The sequence below is a fragment of the Prionailurus viverrinus genome, chromosome E2 (assembly GCF_022837055.1).
Source record: "Prionailurus viverrinus isolate Anna chromosome E2, UM_Priviv_1.0, whole genome shotgun sequence".
NCBI classification, from domain to species: Eukaryota; Metazoa; Chordata; class Mammalia; order Carnivora; family Felidae; genus Prionailurus; species Prionailurus viverrinus.
The window spans coordinates 49,276,251-49,296,346 of NC_062575.1; the positions used below are offsets into that span (position 1 = coordinate 49,276,251).

The 20,096-nt window shown below is 43.2% G+C and overlaps 1 long non-coding RNA gene across 1 annotated transcript in view; it reads left to right on the forward strand.

The window, feature by feature from the left end:
• The first annotated feature begins 1,793 nt into the window (after positions 1-1,793).
• Positions 1,794-20,096, forward strand: part of LOC125152698 (uncharacterized) — a 41,501-nt gene continuing 23,198 nt past the window's right edge. The window contains exon 1 of the long non-coding RNA XR_007147273.1: positions 1,794-2,108. This is a non-coding gene — a long non-coding RNA (uncharacterized LOC125152698). The remainder of the gene's footprint in view (positions 2,109-20,096) is intronic.

The following is a 20,096-nucleotide window of genomic DNA, read 5'->3' on the forward strand; positions in this document are numbered from 1 at the left end:
TAAGTGACTGAGCCACCCAGGCGCCCCATGAGAGGCTGATGTTTAAATGCTTCCTTTTGATGATGAGGCAAAAGAGCCAGAACAATGCAGGCTGCCCATCCCCAGGTGAGCCTCAGGAGAGATGTTCCCACTAGGTGGTTGTTCCCCTCACACCCTGTCCCCTCCATGGTCTCTCCTGAGCCAGGGTCCTTCCTCTGGGACTTCAGATTCATCACATCCCTGCATCCCTGCCCATGTGTAACTGGCAGGTGTCTCAGCCCACCAGCAGGCAGGGATGCTGGGGCTTTGTGGACCCAAGCTGCAAAGACTCCTAGATAAAGGGAAGGTCAGTTTAACAAGCCCAGGGCTACTGAGCCCAGTGTGGGTCCCACAGCCCAGGGCTGCGTGAGGGTCAAAAACGGAGAAGAAATCCAGTGTCTTAATGTGATTCCCTAAGGTAGCTTGAATCTAGAATGATGGCAGTCCCAAGAGCACCATCTGGCTCTCTGGGGTAAGGATGGGTGATTTTCCAAGATCAGTTGCTCTGGAACCATTTCCTGTGATTTGAAGTTCTCACCTGCTCTGAGGGGTGGGGGGCCCTCGATGCCCTATCCTGGGGCTTGTGAGTGGAAGGAAAGTCATCAAGAGGCATTTTCTGTTCGCTTTGAAAAATGTTCTCTTAGGGGAGGGGAAGAAAAAAAAAAGAGGTTAGAGAGGGAGAGAGCCAAAGCATAAGAGACTCTTAAAAACTGAGAACAAACTGAGGGTTGATGGGGGGGGGGGGGAGGGAGGGGAGGCTGGGTGATGGGCATTGAGGAGGGCACCTGTTGGGATGAACACTGGGTGTTGTATGGAAACCAATTTGACAATAAACTTCATATTTAAAAGAAAATGTTCTCTTAGCCTTAACCATCTCTTAATACCGTGGGAGACTCCTCTCTCTTGTGCTGCTGCAGGCCACATGCTTCACCTTGAGGGCGCTAATTCAGCTGAATATCTTCAGAAAAGGCAAAGGATTTCTTAAATATAAGGGGGAACTTCAACAGACGCAGAGAGAACCTGAGTTAGAAGGTTCCCAACCTGCTCAACTCTGGTGTCTGCCTCCTCATCCCCAGCCCTCATTTTTCCTTTTTTATTTGGTAATTAAATTTTTTATGTTAATTTTTTAAGTGGCTCTACATGGGGCTTGAACTCATGACCCTGAGATGAAGAGTCTCATGTTCCCTGTACTGAGCAAGGCTGTCACCATTTTGTTCTTCTCTCTTTCCTTTTTTATTTTGGAGGCACATCTTAGACTCCTCAGCTCTCTTGAATCTTTTCATCTGTCCCCCCTTCCATACTGCTATGTCCTCTACCGCTCTTTCTTTCCCTGCCCGGCCCTTCCCCTCCCACCTTGGCCCCTCAACTCTGGATAATCATTGGAGCTTTGAGCATCCTCCCCACTGTGGACTGTTGAGGGCTCAGAGACCCCTCGAGCAACCATCTGGGGCGGAAACAGGCTGATGGGGAACAGGAAACAAAGCTCACCACCAACCCTGTGTACTTGTCACACCCCGAGCTTTTTCTTTGAAGTCAGGAAGGTCTCAAGGGCCCCTGGGTTCTTCACCCCAATTTGTCCTTTAAAGACATTGTTAACTATTATAGAAAAAAACACATAATATTAAATTTACTACCATTAACCATTAACCAGTGGATAGGTCAATGGCGGTATATAGATTCTCAGTGTTGCACAACACATCTCCAGCATGAGTTCATTTCGTGACTGAAAATCTACACCCACAGTTCTGTGTTCTCTCCTTTCCGCCCTGACTTGCTCTGAGTTCCTCTTTCGTTTCTATAAATTTGACTACTTTACATACCTCACGTAAGTGGAATCTTAGGGTATTTGAGTTTCTGTGATGTGCTTAGTTCATTAGCAGCAAGACAGAATCATCTCCTTGTCTAAACCTGGATAACACCCCACTGTACACAGATGCCCCATGTTCTTCATCCACTCCTCTGTCTGTGGACACGTTGGCTGCTTCTACCTCTTGACTCTTGAGAATTACACAGCAATGTACGGAGATGCTCATAAACTGCCTCCAATTCTTATGGATATAAAATCTGAACTGAGTTTGTGCGATCACATGGTAAGTCTATTTCTTGATTTGGGGGGATCTCTTCACTGTGTGCTACAGCAAATGTGCCATTTTACATTTTGTCCAACCATGTGCCAGTGTTCCAATATCTCCATATCCTTGCCAGCATAAGTTGTTTTATGCTTTTCGGTTTTTGGATGCTTTGGTTATTGTTGTTGATTGTGACCATCCTAATGGCTGTGACATGATATCTCCTTGCTGTTTCATTTGCTTTCTGTAATATTAGTGGTGTTGAGCATTTTCTCATCAGCTTGATGGCCACTGTATATCTTTGGAGACGTGTATTCAAGATTTTTGCCCATTTGTTAATTGGGTAGTTTGTTTTCTTGTTGTTGTTGAATTTTAGAATTTCTTTACATACTTTAGATGTATCAGTTAATTCCCTAACTGATACACAATTCGCAAATACTTTCCCGATTGTGTAGTTTCCCTTTTCACTCAGTTGAGTGTTTCTTCTGGGGCCAATAGTTAGTAAGCTTGAAATGGCCCCACTTGTCTATTTGGCTTTTGTTGCCTGTGCTTTTGGTGTCATGTCCAAGACCTCATTGCCAAATCTAATGTCATCGAACGTTTCTCCTGTTTTTCTGTCTCAACGTCATAGTGTTAGGTCTTCTGTTGAGATCAGTTATCTATTTCCAGTGAATATTTGTGTATGGTAGAAAGGAAGGGTCCTGTTTTCTTCTTTTGTGTGTGGATATCCAGTCTTCAGAAGAAGTTTCTTTGAAAGGACTGTCCTTTCTCCATTGGGTGGGATTGGCCCCTGTCAAAGATCATTTGGCCATCTGTGGGAGGGTTTATTTGGGGGCTCTCTGTTCTGTTCCTTTGGTCTACATGTGTGTTTCTATGGAGGTTTTGTTTCCTGTAGTTCAGAAATATGTTTTGAAATTGGGATGTGAAGCCTCCTGCTTCTCTTTTTCTAGATTGTTCTGGCTCCTTGGGGTCCGTTGAGATACCATATGAATTGAAGGATGATTTTTTTCTACTTCCTGCCAAAAATTCCATTGAGATTTTAATGTGGATAGCATTGACTCTGTAGATCACTTTGGGGGGTATGGACATTTTACCAATATGAAGTCTTCCAATATATGGTTCTGTTCCTGATCAGGATGGATTTTCAAAGAAGCAGTTGCTCTAGTCCCCACTCCTTCAATCTCCCCAAACTCAACCCTCTGAAGGGCTCACTTACCTCTCCCACCCCACTCAGGGACTGTCTGAGCTGATGAGAGGACAGGGTTTCCAAGGCTTCAGGTCTGGAGATTGTGTGAGGACGTTGAATAAGCCAGACTTTTTCTCCACTCCTTCCAAGTTTTTCTTTTTTCTGGTTTAACTATCTATTAATCCATGGGTATCTCTTATTCTGTAGTTGTCATCTCTTTTCTTCTGTCATCAACTGTGCGTCACTGGTATGTCACTAATTCAGTTCAATATCTCTAGAAATGGTAAACATCTGCTAAGGAAACTGAGGGATTTAGATGGGTATTTCCAGCAACAAGGGAACCCCAACCTGGCTCATCTAAGATTACTCCCTTCTCATCATGCAACTAATCCTTATTCATCCTTTTTTTATACCTAAGATTTTCCCTTCAGCTTTCCTGAATCCTTTGACTGTCCCCCATCAACACCCCTTTATCACTAACTGGCAAACTTCTGCTTTCCTTCTGAACTCTCAACTTCCTACTCACTAGGGCGTTAAGTCTTAACCCCTTCCTTTGTCTTCCTCTTGACCCTTGAGCATTTGGGGATAAAATCATGTAAAGCAGGGTAGGGAATCTGTGTGTGAAACATGATTCATAATTAAGATGGCATAGACTTGTCAGGGCAGGAGTGTCCAGGGGCGTGAGGAGTCTAGGTGGAGGCTGACCCACCTGCTGTGGAGAGAGCAGCTAGAACCTGAAGGATGAGGTGGGAAAGCCATTCTTGCAGCCTTAGGGGTCAGTGTGAGAGGTGGGGAGGGGGGTTGGTGGAAATGTGAAGATTCTTAAAGACTCAGAGAAGCACCCTGACACTGGGCACAAAACACTTGATTCAGGGAGCTCATTTTGGAGTAGACAGTCATAAGGATGGACACAAACCTCCAGAAGCTGGATGGAGAGATGTTTGTATCTCTCAAGGGAGTTAGATGCACACAAAGAGCTCCCAGGACACAGCAGCATGTGGGCTAGGATGGGATACTAGGCATATGGGACAGACCACAGGACATGCCAGCTGGTGGGGGTTCAGAGTCTGGAGAGTGTGGAGGGATTGGACGGCACCAGGACCCCATGGAGGCAGTGGCTGGACCGTCAGTAGCCTGGAAGAAGGGTGGAGACTGAATGCCTATGAATTAAAGAAAAAGCAATTACTCTGAGAAGACTTTATTTCCTCACTCATTATGTCTTGTACTATGTTTGCCTGAAGACAGTTTCCAAGATCTTCAGGTAACTTAAAATATTACCCTTCTGCTAAGTTAAGCTAATTATAGATATTCATTAAATACCTAAATGATTTCCAAATGGGCTGAAACAAAGCATAATCACACCGTTATGAATATATTGCTTCTCTTAATGAACACGTCCCATTTGCCGTGTTGTAGCAAAGGGATGTATATGTATACAAAGTTTGGGGAGAACCCTCTTCACAACGTCTGATATCCTATTCTGGTTTTGACAGTCCTTGGTTATCCAACACTCAAATTATCCCTGTGAAATAGAAGTTTCTGTAGGAAAGATAATAATCCTTCCACATGAATGAGCCTCTGGTAGGAAAAATCAGGGACCAGAAAAAACAACTTTGGGAGCAAAGTATGAACTTTATGAGCACAGTTTGTCCCCGTGTAAAAAGGCATGCATTGCAGCATAGGACGGATGAAAGTGTAGGACAGAGCCCGAATGCACATAGAGAGTGTGGCAAAAGGTTCAGGGTCAGGGAGTTTTATTTGTCCTGGTTCTCTCAGGCTGAGATTACCTGGGTTCATGGATAAGAGCTTTTTACAAGAGCCTTTGGTGTCAAGTATTTGATGTCCAGGTGGAATTCAGTATTTTTTTTGTTACAAAGACACAAGTTTTGTTGGATGTTCGGTCTGCTTTTTTTTTTTAATTTTTTTTTAACGTTTATTTATTTTTGAGACAGAGAGAGACAGAGCATGAACGGGGGAGGGCAGAGAGAGAGGGAGACACAGAATCGGAAGCAGGCTCCAGGCTCTGAGCTGTCAGCACAGAGCCCGACGCGGGGCTCGAACTCACGGACCGCGAGATCGTGACCTGAGCTGAAGTCGGACGCTTAACCGACTGCGCCACCCAGGCGCCCCCGGCCTGCTTTTAATAAGAGGGTGTAAAAGGAAAAGATTCTCCTCTTCTGAATAACCTGCAAACAGCCAAAGAACGAATCAGAAGGAGCAAAGGTGTTTCTGATCACGGGAAGCAATGGGATCCTTGCACAGGGCTGGGAGCATGAGGAGGTACAAGTGGGGTGACGGCATTGTACCATAATCACGTACCCGGGGCTGCCACAAGGTGACCTTTTTAAAGCTTTCTTTTTTTTCTTTTTAATATGAAGAGAGAATTTCTGGAGTTCTTTTAGTACTGTGTTAGAGCAAATAATTGGCCCCCAAAACATCATGAATTTTATCCCTGGATCCTGTGAATGTCACATTCCCTGGCAAAGACACTGCCCGTGTGATGGAGTTAGAGATCGTGAGATGGAAAGATTATTCTGGACTGTCCGGGTGGTCGCTCTATGTACTCTCAAGTGTTGAGAGGGAGAGTGTGAGAGTGAGAGAGAGAGAGAAGGGAGATTGGCCTAGGGAGGAAAAGAGTAAATGTGAGGATAAAGCAGGGGAGAGAAGGTGGGTGAGATGGGGAAACAGGACCCAGAATGAGGAAAGCCTCCCAAAGCTACAAAAGAGAGGAAAACACATTCTTCCAAAGAGTCTCAGGAGGGTACACATAAGTACAGATGCCTCCATTTGGGTAGAGTGAAGTCCATTTGGGGATTGTAGTTTCCAGGACTGTTAAAAAATTTATAAACAGGTTGGATGTTCAATGGAGATGACATTGAAGACAAAACACTCAAGTTGGGGGAGCTCCTGGTCAAGTGGGGAGTCATTAAGCTGTATAAGCCAAGAGAACTGCAGACAGAGACTCAGGGGCTCAGGAGCTCAAGGCTTGTCAGAGGGGGCCCAGATGAAGGAGGAACGGGCAGGAGGTGGAGGTGTGGGGGAGGTTAGAGTCCAGTGGGGGAGCGGAGTCCAGAAAGGCAGGAGGGATTGCAGGGTGCAGGGATCACACAGAGACCAGAGGTGATTGCAGGGAGGAAGGGGGTTTCTGGTCTGGTTGCCTGGCTCTGGGGATGGGGGTGGGGAGGGCACAGGGTCGAGGGATCCTGCTTTGGATAGGGAGGGCCAGGGTTTCCCAAGGTCCAGATCAGACCAGGATGAGATGCCTTTATCTGGTGTTCAAACCAGTTTCAGCATTGCTCAGGATTGTTCTAGAAAAGCAAAATGTCCGCTTCCTTCCCTGAGGAACCTTCACCTCATCAACTCATTATCAAGGTCCTCCAGGAGAATTTTGTGTAACTGAAAGGCATGGGGTGACTAGTTTGCAGGTCACAGGGAGGACAGGAGAGGGTCAGGAAGGGGACTGAGGCCAGGTGACTTGACAGTGGTCAGAGCCTGGATGCAATGGAGAAAAGGGGGAAGAATCTGCAGTGCCCTGGATGACTGGGGGTCCAATTGAAAGGGGAGGGGGCAACACTCTAGGGTTCAGAGCATTGAGCAGCCAGTTTTATTCTTTTGTTCATACAAGGGGCTTTCTACTAGCATTTGCTTTTAAAACTCTCAACCAAAGAGCCCACAGAATTTCTGTGTTTGTCACCAAGGGCAGCTTGGAAGTGAAACCAGTCTTGGGATTCCCAAAGTGTGCATGAAATCACTGCACAAAGGCTTTGACCATCAGGAGTGGGGAGGAGCAGCTTTCACAGCTGCCAGACAGGTTGCAGAGCATATTTGAAGACCACTGGGTGGGGGTCTCCAAGGGAGCAGAGCGGCTCCTCGGGACAGCCCAGTCCCCTGTCTGGTTGTTGGTGAGGGACCTGGGATCATGAGGGCTGAGTTGGAGGCTGCTATTTCCAAACTCTGCTTGGAACGAGAAGCCTGAAGCACCAGAGGAGTGCAGGCTCCACATCCCCAGGTCAGCCCCAGGACTTCCCGGGTTCCCCAGGGAGGGTTGTTCACCTCATACCCTTTCCCCCTCCATGAAGTCTCAACTGGCCCGAGGGGGGAGGTCTGGGAGCCTTCTGAGTTTCACCACCACCTCCCCACTTCAACTTGAGTCCCCTGCAACATGAGTTTTGGGGGCCCCGCTCTTTCCTCCAGCTCAGACTTCAATGCAGCTGGCTCTCCTCTGGCCAGTTTTGGGTACATGCCCTGCAACTGGCTAAGGCGCCTTCAGCCAACTCCTGGTTTGTACTTCTCTCACCTTGAACTTCTCCTGGGGAGATGAGACATCCCAAAGCCCCCTTGGGATCCTTAGCCCCAGAGTTTCAGCCTTGGGAACCGTCCTCCACCCCCATCCTTCCCTCAGCAAATCTCACCCAAGCTGCAGATCCCCTCTCCCTTTCCATCCCACCCCATCCCACAGAGCTGTCTTTGTCATCACAATCACTGAGATTTTTCCCTACCTCCTCCTTGGGTTGTGGCCACAGACCCTGCGCCACACAGGAGAAAGAGGTCAGCTTAGAACCAGGTAGTAAGTTTCCAGATACTCCTCTTGTTGATAATAAGTTTATTTGGTCAGTCGTGTCGAACAAAAGAAACTGAGGGTGCAAAAAGCAAAACAAATATTCACTTCAAGTATTTGGACACAGATTTTAGAGGAACTGGAAATTTTCTCTGAGGCAGGTGGAGAAAGAGTTGATAAAGGTAACCGCCCCCCCCCCCCCCAGCCTGTAGAAGTTCTTCTGAAAGAGATCCGAATGACACAGCATAAACAATGAGTTTTAATATTTGTAGATTAAATTTATTTTTGTAAATTAAATTTAATATTTGTAGATTAAGATTTGTAGCAACTACTATCCTGGTACTAGCTGGGTGGAATTCCGCAAAGCAAGCTCTCTTCTGAGAATGGAGGCCAGATGTAGCCCTTTTTGATTGGCACAGGCTGGTCATGTGACATCCAGATGTGGGCAGGCATAGGCCCAACTTCAGCGGTGATCTCCCGGCTCCATGTTGGATCTCCTTAACATTGTGATTCCATTTCCTTGTTTCAGTTCACAGTTGTGTTGTGAGCCAGTGTTCTTTGTGACTCCGGTATAAGGGGCCAGATGACAACTCACGGAGAGAGCTGAGCACACATACAAGCTCCACTGGATGTAGATAAGCTAGGAAGTTAATATCTTCTTCTCTAGATAACAAGTATTTCCCCAGAGAGCTCAGATTGCATAGCTGTAACAGTAGCTAAACCACAACCACAGCTGTGGGTTTAGAAAACATCTTGCGTCGAAAGCAATATGGCATATTTAGCAAGAACCTTCCAACATTCAGCTTGCAGACACGGGAAGCAAGATTGCGCAGGGCATAAGTAAGGATAGTCTTCAACAGAAAATGGCACAGCATGTTTGACCAACCTGTGTCGTTGCACTGGTTCTCCAGAAATGGCACGGGCAACTCCAGGATATACATTCTTATGTTGTTCAGGACAAAGGTGGCTACAATGTTCGCAGTTAATTCCATGACGCGAAGTTGATACTAAACGTGACTGAATTGCTATAGGACAGAAGGAGTGTGCTCTTCTCTGTTTCGTTCCCAAAATTTTGTCTCGCATAGAGATCCAGCCTTTTATAATTACTGGAATGAGTCATTCTCTGACGTCACACTCTTACACGAAAGAGGGGCTCCTAGCCAATGAGATTGTAACATGTGTCTCAGCAGCCAGTACCGTTGTGCGGTATAAGAGAACCATTTCTCACAACAGAAGGCACGTGTCAGACGCTACCGTGCAATCTGCATACCAGCAGAGTTACCGAGAGGCCTAAATTTGATTCTTGGTGTTCCAGATCTTCTGTAAAGGAGTAGCTCTGTTTATGTTTTCAGGAACCTTGCAGTTCTCCAATGTTCCAATGGAGCTCCCTCTCCTCTAGCCTAGGGAATGTGTATGGGAGGAAATTAATGCAATGGTGCAATTTTCTGGCCCCTTTCAAGATTTCCTGACAGTGTGTTCATCCCAGGGACCACTGTCATCTTCCTTCATCCTGCCCTGCTGACCACATGCTTCGCTGTACTGCCCTCGCTTCAGTCAGTAGCTTCAGAAATGGCCAGGTTTTCTGAGATACCCCTGGGAATTTTAATGGCTACATGGGGCACCTTGGGAATTGCAAGCAGGCTCCCTTGAAACCCCCTCCTCTGCCACCTTTCTGTTCCTCCTTCCTCCTGTTTTGCCCTTTGACTTTCCCTTCAGTTCCCTTGGATCCCTTTTTTTTAATTTAAAAAATTTAAATTATTTTTCTGTTTTATTTTGAGAGAGAGAAAGAGAGAGAGAGAGAGAGAGAGAGAGAGCAAGGGGGTAGTGGCAGAGAGAGTGGGAGACAGAATCTCAAGCAGGCTCTGCGCTGTCAATGCAGAGCCAGTTGGGCTCAAACTCACTGTGAGATCATGACCTGAGGCAAAACCAAGAGTTGGACGCTTAACGGACTGAGCCACCCAGGTTCCCATCCCTTGGATCCTTAGATGTGTCCCCCTTCAACACCTTCACCTCCTCTAGCCCTCTGTCTACACCTCCGAGACCTTCCCCTTCCCACTAGGACTCCTCTGCTGTGACAGTCTCTGGGGCTTCGTTGTGCTGCCCCCATCATGGTCATTCAAGGGACTCAAGGACCCCACCTGAGGCTGTGCAGCTCCACGAAGTGGGCTGGATATTATGTCCCTGGGACAGGTTATGGAGACACTCAGATGGCTGGCTGCTTGGTCTGTCCTCAGTCTCTTCCTGCAGTTTCATCCAGAGCCTCCATTGGCTGACACGTGAGGGCACAGGACATCTTCTGAGTCCCCTCCACAAAGATTGATAGGAGTGCTTCAGGCCTCTTCTTGAGCAGGTGACCTCAACTTGCCCAGTCCCCTGGCACCTGCTCCTGGTCAGGAGGTCAAGGTGAGGAAAGAGTGAGAGCCAGGACTTTCCACTAGGAAGTTGTCTTCGTTGAACAGATGCTCTAAGCACTCTTGTTGCATCTGTCTCTCTGATGAGTGCATAAGGACCGAGAAAAGGTCAACTGAGGCACATTCATATTTTCAAGAGTTTACCTGAGCATATAGAGATTGGAATTGGGCAGAGCCAGAGCACAGATGGCCAGAGGTACTCCGAGAACAGGAGCCAGGCCAAAGGTTTTTCTAAAGAAGAGCTGGAAGCAAAGCAATAACATAGTTTGATTGGCTATGGCTGGAGCTTTGGTCTTCTTTGGGCAAACCAAGTTGGCGGTCTGTGCTTGGCTTCCCAGTTTTCTCTTCTGGGGTGGGGGTGCTCTGACTCTAGCTCAGGTTTTGGTTTGGCTGTGTAGGCCACCAAGGTGTTAGAGCCACCTCAGTCTGCTGTTGGCTTGTTTAATTACATTAGCAGAGTGTATGTGTCCTATGTGTAATATGTGCCCTCCTTTGCCTGGTGGTACTAGATGAGTCCCTACAATTCCTGAGAGTCTCTCTTGTAAAGGCTATAGAGAAAAATAAGTGAATATTTGTAAAAATGTCCTTAGGTGAAGGAAAGTGAATGAATTCTGACAAAACGTTATTTCAATAGCAATGGTATCTTGTCATATGTCAATGTGAAAATGATCTGTATCTCTTGGTAGTTTACAGACTTGTACTATGCCAAGCTAAGTGAAATACTGACCAGTCTGTAAATACCTAGATGAATCCTAAGTAAGTGAGCACACTAAATATTAGTTACCACAAACAGTTTTCAGGCTACAAGCACTTTTGTGCCTGTTAATCTGTTAATGAATGTGTTCATTTTTGCCAAACTGAGAATTACTAAAAGGACTTCTTTGCTTATAAGTATGTGTGGTATGTCTGTCCATGTGGTATGCTTCAAAATGCTGGGCATTTGAGGGGCGCCTGGGTGGCGCAGTCGGTTAAGCATCTGACTTCAGCCAGGTCACGATCTCGCGGTCCGTGGGTTCGAGCCCCGAGTCAGGCTCTGGACTGATGGCTCGGAGCCTGGAGCCTGTTTCTGATTCTGTGTCTCCCTCTCTCTCTGCCCCTCCCCCGTTCATGCTCTGTCTCTCTCTGTCCCAAAAATAAATAAAAAACAAACAAACAAAAAACCAAAATGCTGGGCATTTGAACATGGTCCATGTTCCTTTTTTTTTTTTTTTTGCAAAAAATAAATTTAATCATGTGATGTTTAAATTAAATGGAGTGTCTATCTGATTGGATGGGGGCCTCCAAATGTGGGGAGATGATTGGGTGGAAACCAATAACCCGGGTGGTAACAGAATTCATTCAAGGTGAAAGAAAAGAGATAGAAGTTTATTGAATATACTGCAAGGGATTGGTGGGCAGGATAGTGGAGGAGAGGCTGTTTGCAAGGAGGCACTGGGTGGGGGCCATATTTAAAGCAGGAAGGTGAGGAGGTATGGGACATACGGAATTTTCCCTTTCTTGGTAACTGTGCCTGGCTCTAGGTAAATGTGCCTAGCCCATTGGTCAGTTAGGGCTTATGATTGTTTTGAGGTGGGTCACCCAATAGGCCTGTTTGTATTTAGCCAGGGGCTCACTGTGGGCCCTTTCTGCCGTCCATCGCGCAAACCTGTTTTCCTAAAAGCGCCTCTACAAATCATATTTGCCAGTATACACTACCAGGAATACACAGTAAAAAAAAAAAAAATACACGGAAGTGGGGGCAGATACTTACAATGGGGCAAAACCCCAAGTGAAACAGAAACATGACTTGAAAATTCTACTATACATTATTTGGGCATGGCAACTACTGAAAACTTTGTCTTTTGATGATGATCTTGCTGACACTAATAGTTTCACCTTTGTCGATGATTGTGATTTTGATGATGATGACAACAGGGATATTCTAAGAGCATTTTAAAGAGCTTTCTTCTGGGGCGCCTGGGTGGCTCAGTTGGTTAAGCAGCCAATTTCGGCTCAAGTCATGATCTTGCGCTCGTGAGTTCGAGCGCTGCATGCTTTGGATTCTGTGTCTCCCTCTCTCTCCAACCCTTCCATGCCCATTCTCTGTCTCTCTCTCTCTCTCCCCAAAATAAATAATAAACATTATAAAAATTTTGAAGAGCTTTCTTCTGTCATCTTCATAGTATATACAGGTAGCATGGTATATCCACTTATGTGCTACTTTCTTTTCACTGAGCTTTCGTGAAGTTGCAGAAATGACACTGCCTGACTGACAGGCAGGATTCAGGGGTCTACTCGTTATCTGCCAAAACCGTGTGTGGCTTAGGCACAGTCATCTGTCTTTCAGATTCTTTTTTGTCCTATAGGAAAATAAGGTATTGCAACAGAGGTTACTTTTTTTGTCCTTTTCAGGTCTATTAGAAAATTTATGCAGAATGACTGCACAGTAAGATCTGTACTATATGAATCCAAGGAAATGCTTATTCTGACTAAAATATTTCCTCAAATCTGATCTATGCTCTTTGTGAAACTCCCAACAGTACCATGTCTCATGCACAGAGTCAACAGGCCTCTTCACTGCATTGCTGAATATTTTCAAGATGAAAAGCTTGTTGAATCCAAAACAGTGAAAGTAGTAATGTGAAAGTAAAGTGAAAAGCAACATAGGTCTTTGAGGGAGAAATCAGTGCTCGTGGTGTTGGCTTTAATGATGTGGAGAATAAAGGCAAAAAGAAATGTAGATAAAATTAGATTTCCTTACAGCTCACAGCCCTCTAACAAGTCCCTGGGACAGACAGAGTGACTTTCCTGGAGGAACTCAGCTACCTTGCCGTCAACACTTTGCTCAGGGCAAAAGGAAACCTCAGCTTGACATTATCCCGACCCCCCAGGATCCTGTGAATCTACTCTAAACACATAGAAATTCCTTTGGAAACTTGCTTTATCTTTCCTCCCCAAAATATATGTTAGCAATCATCCTCCAAGCATATGGCCCCCTGATATACATCCGAAGGGTCTCATGACTAAGGGTTTGCTAGACAGCAGTAAATGACCTTTTCCTAACAGCAGCTAGCCCCTCAAGGTCCTGGAAACCTGGCTTGAAAAATTCCTTAGAGACTTATACTATCCCTAACCCCCTCCCAACCTGAAGGTATGTAATCAGTCACTCGTCACACTCCAAGTGCAACTCTCTGTTTTGCCCCTGGGTCCTGTCCCTGTGCTTTTTTTCTTTTTAATTTAAGTTAGTTAATAGTGTAGTCTTGGCTTCAGGAGTAGAACTCAGTGATTTATCTCTTATATACATTTGTGCTCATCCCAAAAAGTGCCCTTCTTAATGCCCATCACCAATTTAACCCATCCCCACACCAACCCCCCTTCCAGAAACCCTCAGTTTGTTCTCTGTATTTAAGAGTCTCTTATGGTTTGCCTCCCTGTTTTTACCTTATTTTTCTTTCCTTCCTGTATGTTCATCTGTTGAGCTTCTCAAATTTCACAGGAGTGAAATCATATGATACCTTTCTCTGACTGACTTATTTCGCTTAGCATAATACCCTCTAGTTCCATCCACCTTGTTGCAAATGGCAAGATTTCATTCTTTTTCATCACCAAGTAGTATTCCATTGTGTACATATTTGTGACATTTTCTTTATCCGTTCATCAGTTGATGGACATTTGGGCCCTTCCCATAACTTGGCTTTTGTTGATGGAGGTTGCTATGAACATTGGGGAGCATGTGCCCCTTCAGATCAGCATTTTTGTATCCTTTGGATTAATTCCTAGTAGTGCAACTGCTGGGTTGTAGGATAGTTCTATTTTTCATTTTTTGAGGAACCTCCATACGGTTTTCCAGAGTGGCTGCAGCAGTTTGCATTCCCACCAACAGTACAAAAGGGTCCCCCCTTCTCCGCATCCTCACCAGCATCTGTTGTTGCCTGAGTTGTTAACTTTAGCCTTTCTGACAGGTGGTATCTCAATATGGTGATGATGAGTGATGTTGAGCATCTTTTCATGTGTTGGTTGGCCATCTGGAGGTCTTCTTTGGAAAAGTGTCTATTCATGTCTTCTTCCCATTTCTTCACTGGATTATTTGCTTTTTAGGTGTTGAGTTTGGTGAGTTCTTTATAGATTTTGGATACTAACCTTTTATCTTATGTGTCATTTGCAAATATCTTCTCCCATTATGTCAGTTGCCTTTTACATTTGTTGATTCTTACCTTTGCAGTGCAGAAGTTTTTTGTCTTGATGAGGTCCCAATAGTTCATTTTTGCTTTTCTTTCCCTTGCTTTCAGAGATGTGTCGAGTAAGAAGTTGCTGTGGCGGAGGTCAAAGTGGTTGCTGCCTGTTTTCTCTTGCAGGATTTTGATGGTTTCCTGTCTCCTGTTTAGGTCTTTCATCCATTTTGAATTTATTTTTGTGTATGATGTAAGAAAGTGGTCCAGGTTCATTTTTCTGCAGGTTGCTGTCCAGTTCTCTCAGTACCATTTGCTAAAGAGACTGTCTTTTTTTCCGTTGGATCCCCTTTCCTGCTTTGTGGAAGATTAATTGGCCATATGTTTGTGGGTCCATTTCTGGGTTCTCTATTCTATTGCATTGATCTATGTGTCTGTTTTTGTGCCAAGACCATACTGTCTTTGATGATTACAGCTTTGTAATACAGCTTGGAGTCTGGAATTGTGATGTCTCCAGCATTGCTTCTCTTTTTCAACATTACTTTGGCTATTCAGGATCTTTTGCATTTCCAAACAAATTGTAAGATTGTTTGTTCTAGCTCTGTTAAGAATGCTGGTGTTATTTTTACAGGCATTGCTTTGAATGTGTAGATTGCTTTGGGTGATACTGACATTTTAACAATATTTCTTCTTCCAACCCATGAGCATGGAATGTTTTTTTAATCTTTTTGTGTCTTCTTCAATTGTTTTCAGAAGCTTTCTATAGTTTTCAGCATACAGATCTTTTACCTTTTTGGTTAGGCTTATTCCTAGGTATTTTATGCTTTTTGGTGCAATTGTAAATAGGATTGATTCCTTGATGTCCCTTTCTGCTGCTTCGTTATTGGTGTATAGAAATGCAACTGATTTCTGTACATTGATTTTATATCCTGGAACTTTGCTGAATTCATGAGTCAGCTCTAGCAGTTTTTTGGTAGAGTCTTTAGGGTTTTCCATGTAGAGCATCATGTCGTCTGTGAAGAGTGAAAGTTTGACTTCTCCCTTGCCAATTTGGATGCCTTTTATTTCTTATTTCTCTTTGTTGTCTGATTGTGGAAGCTAGGACTTCTAGGACTATGTTGAACCACCGTGGTGAGAATGGACATCCCTGTCGTGTTCCTGATCTCAGGGGGAAAGCTCTCAGTTTCTCCCCGTTGAGGATGATATTAGCTGTGGGCCTTTCATGTATGGCGTTTATGATGTTAAGGTATGTTCCTTCTATGACGACTTTCTTGAAAGTTTTTAATTTTTTAATGTTTATTTATTTTCGAGAGAGAAAGAGAGACAGAGTATGAGTGTGGGAGGTGCAGAGAGAGAGAAGGAGACACAGAATCCGAAGCAGACCCCAGGCTCTGAGCTGTCAGCGTAGAGCCTGATATGGGGCTGAAACTCATGAACTGTGAGATCATGCCCTAGCTGAAGTCGGATGCTCAACTGACTGAACCACCCAAGTGCCCCTCTTGAGAGTTTTCATCAAGAAAGGATGCTGTATTTTGTCAAATGCTTTTTCTGCATCTATTGAAAAGATCATTTGGCTCTTATCCTTTCTTCTATTAATGTGGTGTATCACATTGATTGATTTGTGAATATTAAACCAGCCTGGCAGCCTAGGAATGAATCCACTTGATCATGGTGAATAATTCTTTTAATGTACTGCTGAATTCAATTTGCTGTTATCTTGTTGAGAATTTTTGCATCCAGGTTCATCCAGGATATGGGCCTGTAATTCTCCTTTTTAGTGGGGTCCTTGTCAGGTTTTGGAATCAAGGTAATGCTGGCTTCATAGAATGAGTTTGGAAGATTTCTTTCCATTTCTATTTTTTGGAATAGTTTGGGAAGAATAGGTATTAATTCTCCTTAAATGTCTGGTAGAATTCCCGTGGGAAGCCATCTGGCCCAGACTCTTATTTGTTGGGAGATTTTTGATTACCAATTCAATTTCTTTGCTGGTTATGGGCCTGTTCAGATTTTCTGTTTCTTCCTGTTTTAGTTTTGGCAGTGTGTGAGTGTCTATAAATTTGTCCATTTCTTCCAGATTGTCCAATTTTGTAATTTTTCATAGTATTCTCTAATAATTGTTTGTATACCTCTGGTGTTGGTTGTGATCTCTCCTCTTCCATTAATGATTTTGTCTATTTGGGTCCTCTGTCTTTTCTTTTTGAGAAGTCTGGCTAGGCGTTTATCAAATTTATTTATTCTTTCAAAAAACAAGTTATTAGTATCATTGATCTGTTCTAATGCTTTGTTTTGATGTTTTGGATTCTATATTGTTTATTTCTGCTCTAATCTTTATTATTTCCCTTCTCCTGCTGGCTTTGGGCTTTATTTACTGCTCCTTTTCTAGCTCCTTTAGGTGTAAGGTTGGGTTGTGTATTTGGGACCTTCTTGCTTCTTCAATTGCAATGTATTTTCCTCTTAGGACTGCCTTTGTTGCATCTGTAGTGTTTGGACTGTCATGTTTTCATTTTCATTTGCTTCCATGTATTTTTTAGTTTCTTCTTTAATTTCCTGGTTAACCCTTTTATTCTTTAGTAGGATGTTCTTTAACCTCGATGTATTTAGGGGCTTTCCAAATTTTTTCTTGTGGTTAATTTCAAGTTTCATAGCATTGTGGTCTGAAAGTCTGCATGGTATGATCACAATCTTTTTGTACTGTTGAGGGCTATTTTGTGACCCAGTAAGTGATCTATTCTGGAACATGTTCCATGTGCACTTGAGAAGAATGTGTATTCTGCTGCTTTAGGATGAAATGTTCTGAATATACCTGTTAAGTCCATCTGGTCCAATGTGTCTTCAGAGCCATTGTTTCCTTGTTGATTTTCTGCTTAGATAATCTGTCCATTTCTGTAAGTAGAGTATTAAAGTCTCCTACAATTAAAATATTATTATCAATAAATTTGCTTAGGTTTTTGTTTAATTGGTTGATATATTTGGGCTACTAAATACTTACAATTGTTAGCTCATCTTAATTATGATATAATGCTCTTCTTTATCTCTTGTTACAGTCTTTGTTTTAAAATCTAGTTTGTCTGATATAGGTATGGCTACTCTGGCTTTCTTTTGATGCACATTAGCATGATAGGTGGTTCTCCATTCCCTCAGTTTCAATCTGCAGGTGTCCTCAGGTCTAAAATAAGTCTCTTATAGGCAGCATATAGATAGATTTTGCATTTTTTAAAAAATTTCTTTTAATGTTTATTTTTGAGAGAAAGTGTGAGGGGGGGGAGAGGCAGAGAGAGAGAGAGAGAGAGAGAGAGAGAGAGAGAATATCAGGCTCCGAGCTGTCAGCACAGAACTCAACACAGGGCTCGAACTCATGAACCATAAGATCACAACCCAAGCCAAAGTCATACACTTAACCTGCTGAGCCACCCAGGTACCCCTTGTTGTTTTTATAAGTTAATTCTGATACTTTATGACTTTTGTTTGGGGCATTTAGTCCATTTACATTCAGAGTGGTTATTGAAAGATATGAACTTAGTGCCATTGTGTTATCTGTAGAATTCATGTTTGTGGCAATGTTCTCTTTGTAGTCTTTGCTGCTTTCCACTCATAGAGTTCCCTTAGGATCTCTTGCAGGGATGGTTTGGTGATCATGAACTCCTTTAGTTTTTGTTTGTCTGGGAAAGCCTTTATCTCTCCTTCTATTCTCTTCTAGCTTCTATCTCTTCTTCTATTCTGAATGACAGCCTTGCTGGATAAAGAATTCTTGGCTGCATATTTTTCCTAGTCAGCACACTGAATATTTCCTGCCACTCCCTTCTGACCTGTCAAGTTTCAGTGGACAGGTCTGCTACTAACCTTATGTGTGTACCCTTGTAGGTTAATGACCTTTTGTACCTAGCTGCTTTCAGAATTCTCTCTTCATCTTTGTATTTTGCCAGTTTCACTATGACATGTCATGGTGTTAACCAGTTTTTACTGATTTTCAAGGGAGTTCTCTGTGCCTCTTGTACTTAGATGCCTGTTTCCTTCCTCAGATTAGGGAGGTTCTCAGCTACAATTTGTTCAAATAAACCTTCTGCTCCTTCTTCTTACTCTTTTTCTTTGGGACTCTTGTCATATGGATATTGTTCCATTTCATGGAATCACTTACCTCTGTAATTCTCCTCTCATGATCTAGTAATTTATTTTCCCTCTTTTTTTTCAGCTTCATTATTTTACACAATTCTATCTTCTATTTCTCCTCTGCTTCTTTAATCCCTGCTGTCACTGTATCTAGTTATTTTGCATCTCAGCTATAACATGTTAGAATTCATCCTGACTAGTTCTTAGGTCTTTGATCTCTGCAGCAAGGGTTTTTCTGGTGTCTTCTATGTGTTTTTCAGGCCCATCTGACAGTCTTCAGACTGTTACTCTAAATTCTTGTTCAGTATATTGTTTATATCTGTTTTGAGCAACTCTCTGGCTGTGATTACTTCTTGACCTTTCTTTTGGGGAGAATTCTTCCATCTTGTCACTCTGGCTTAGTTTCTTTCTTTTGCATGTTTTATTTTTTCTTTTGCATGTTTTAAAAGCTTGTTATGTGTCCTACACCTGAGAGTACTACCATATTAAAAAGGGGTCATACACTGTGCAGGGCCTGGTCTTCCAGGAAGTGTTTCTGGTGTATTCTGTGTACACTCTGTTGTGTTTTAGCTGCTCTTTCCCATTGGTCAGTTCTCTGCAGAGCTTCTCCTTGCCTTTATTGGTGGAGTGTTTGGACTTTTAACTGGGTGTGCTTTGATTTGTTTGTTTAAGTAACCCTGGAAAAAAGGGAGGGGAGCCTGATCCCATAAAAAGAGAGAAAGGGAAGAGGAGAAAATAAAACCAAACTGAGAATGAAAAAAAGATAAGGCTAATTCCAGAGAAACAGAGGAAAATAAAGAAGAAGGAAGAGAAAAGATGGAAAAAGAATAGAATAAAAATACCTAATTTTATATATATATATATATATATATATATAGTATATTTAATATACTATATTTGAATATATATTTAAAATATATATTTAATATATATAGTAAAACCTTGAAATTTCTTGAATATATATATAAAACCTTGAAATTTCTTGTATATATAAAATATATTTAAAATATAATATATGTATATAGTAAAACCTTGACATTTCTTGAAGGCTCATGGATTCTCAGAATGATGCAGGAGCAGGGGCTTGACTTTGAAATCCTTGCTTCCATTAGCACAAAACAAAAGGGTGAGATGCTCTTTCATGGGCTTGTGACCAGGCATTGCATTCTCTTCTTCTGTAATGTAGGTCCTCTTTGGCATCTTTTTCCAAAAAAAGCGCTGTCTCATCACAGTTAAAAACTCTCTTCGATAGGTAACACTTGGAAACCATGAGCTTCTGGAACTTGGTAGCAAACACTTCAGCTGCCTCAGATTCTGAACTCGCAGCCTCTCCATGCCTCACAACACTATGGATGCCACTTCCCCTCTTAAACTTACCAAACCATCCCCTGCTTGCCTTGACGACTTCTTCATTTTCTGTTGATGTAACTGGCAGTTTACTTATGAGGGTAGTGTACAAGGTCTTTGCTTTCTCGAAGATAAAGTTCTCGGTCACAGTCCTTTTACTGCATCTAGTTCCCTTATTTATTCTTTTGTCTTTAATATTGTGCAAATGGTTGATGTAGACTTCTTATAAAATCCTGCAATTTTGGCCACTTG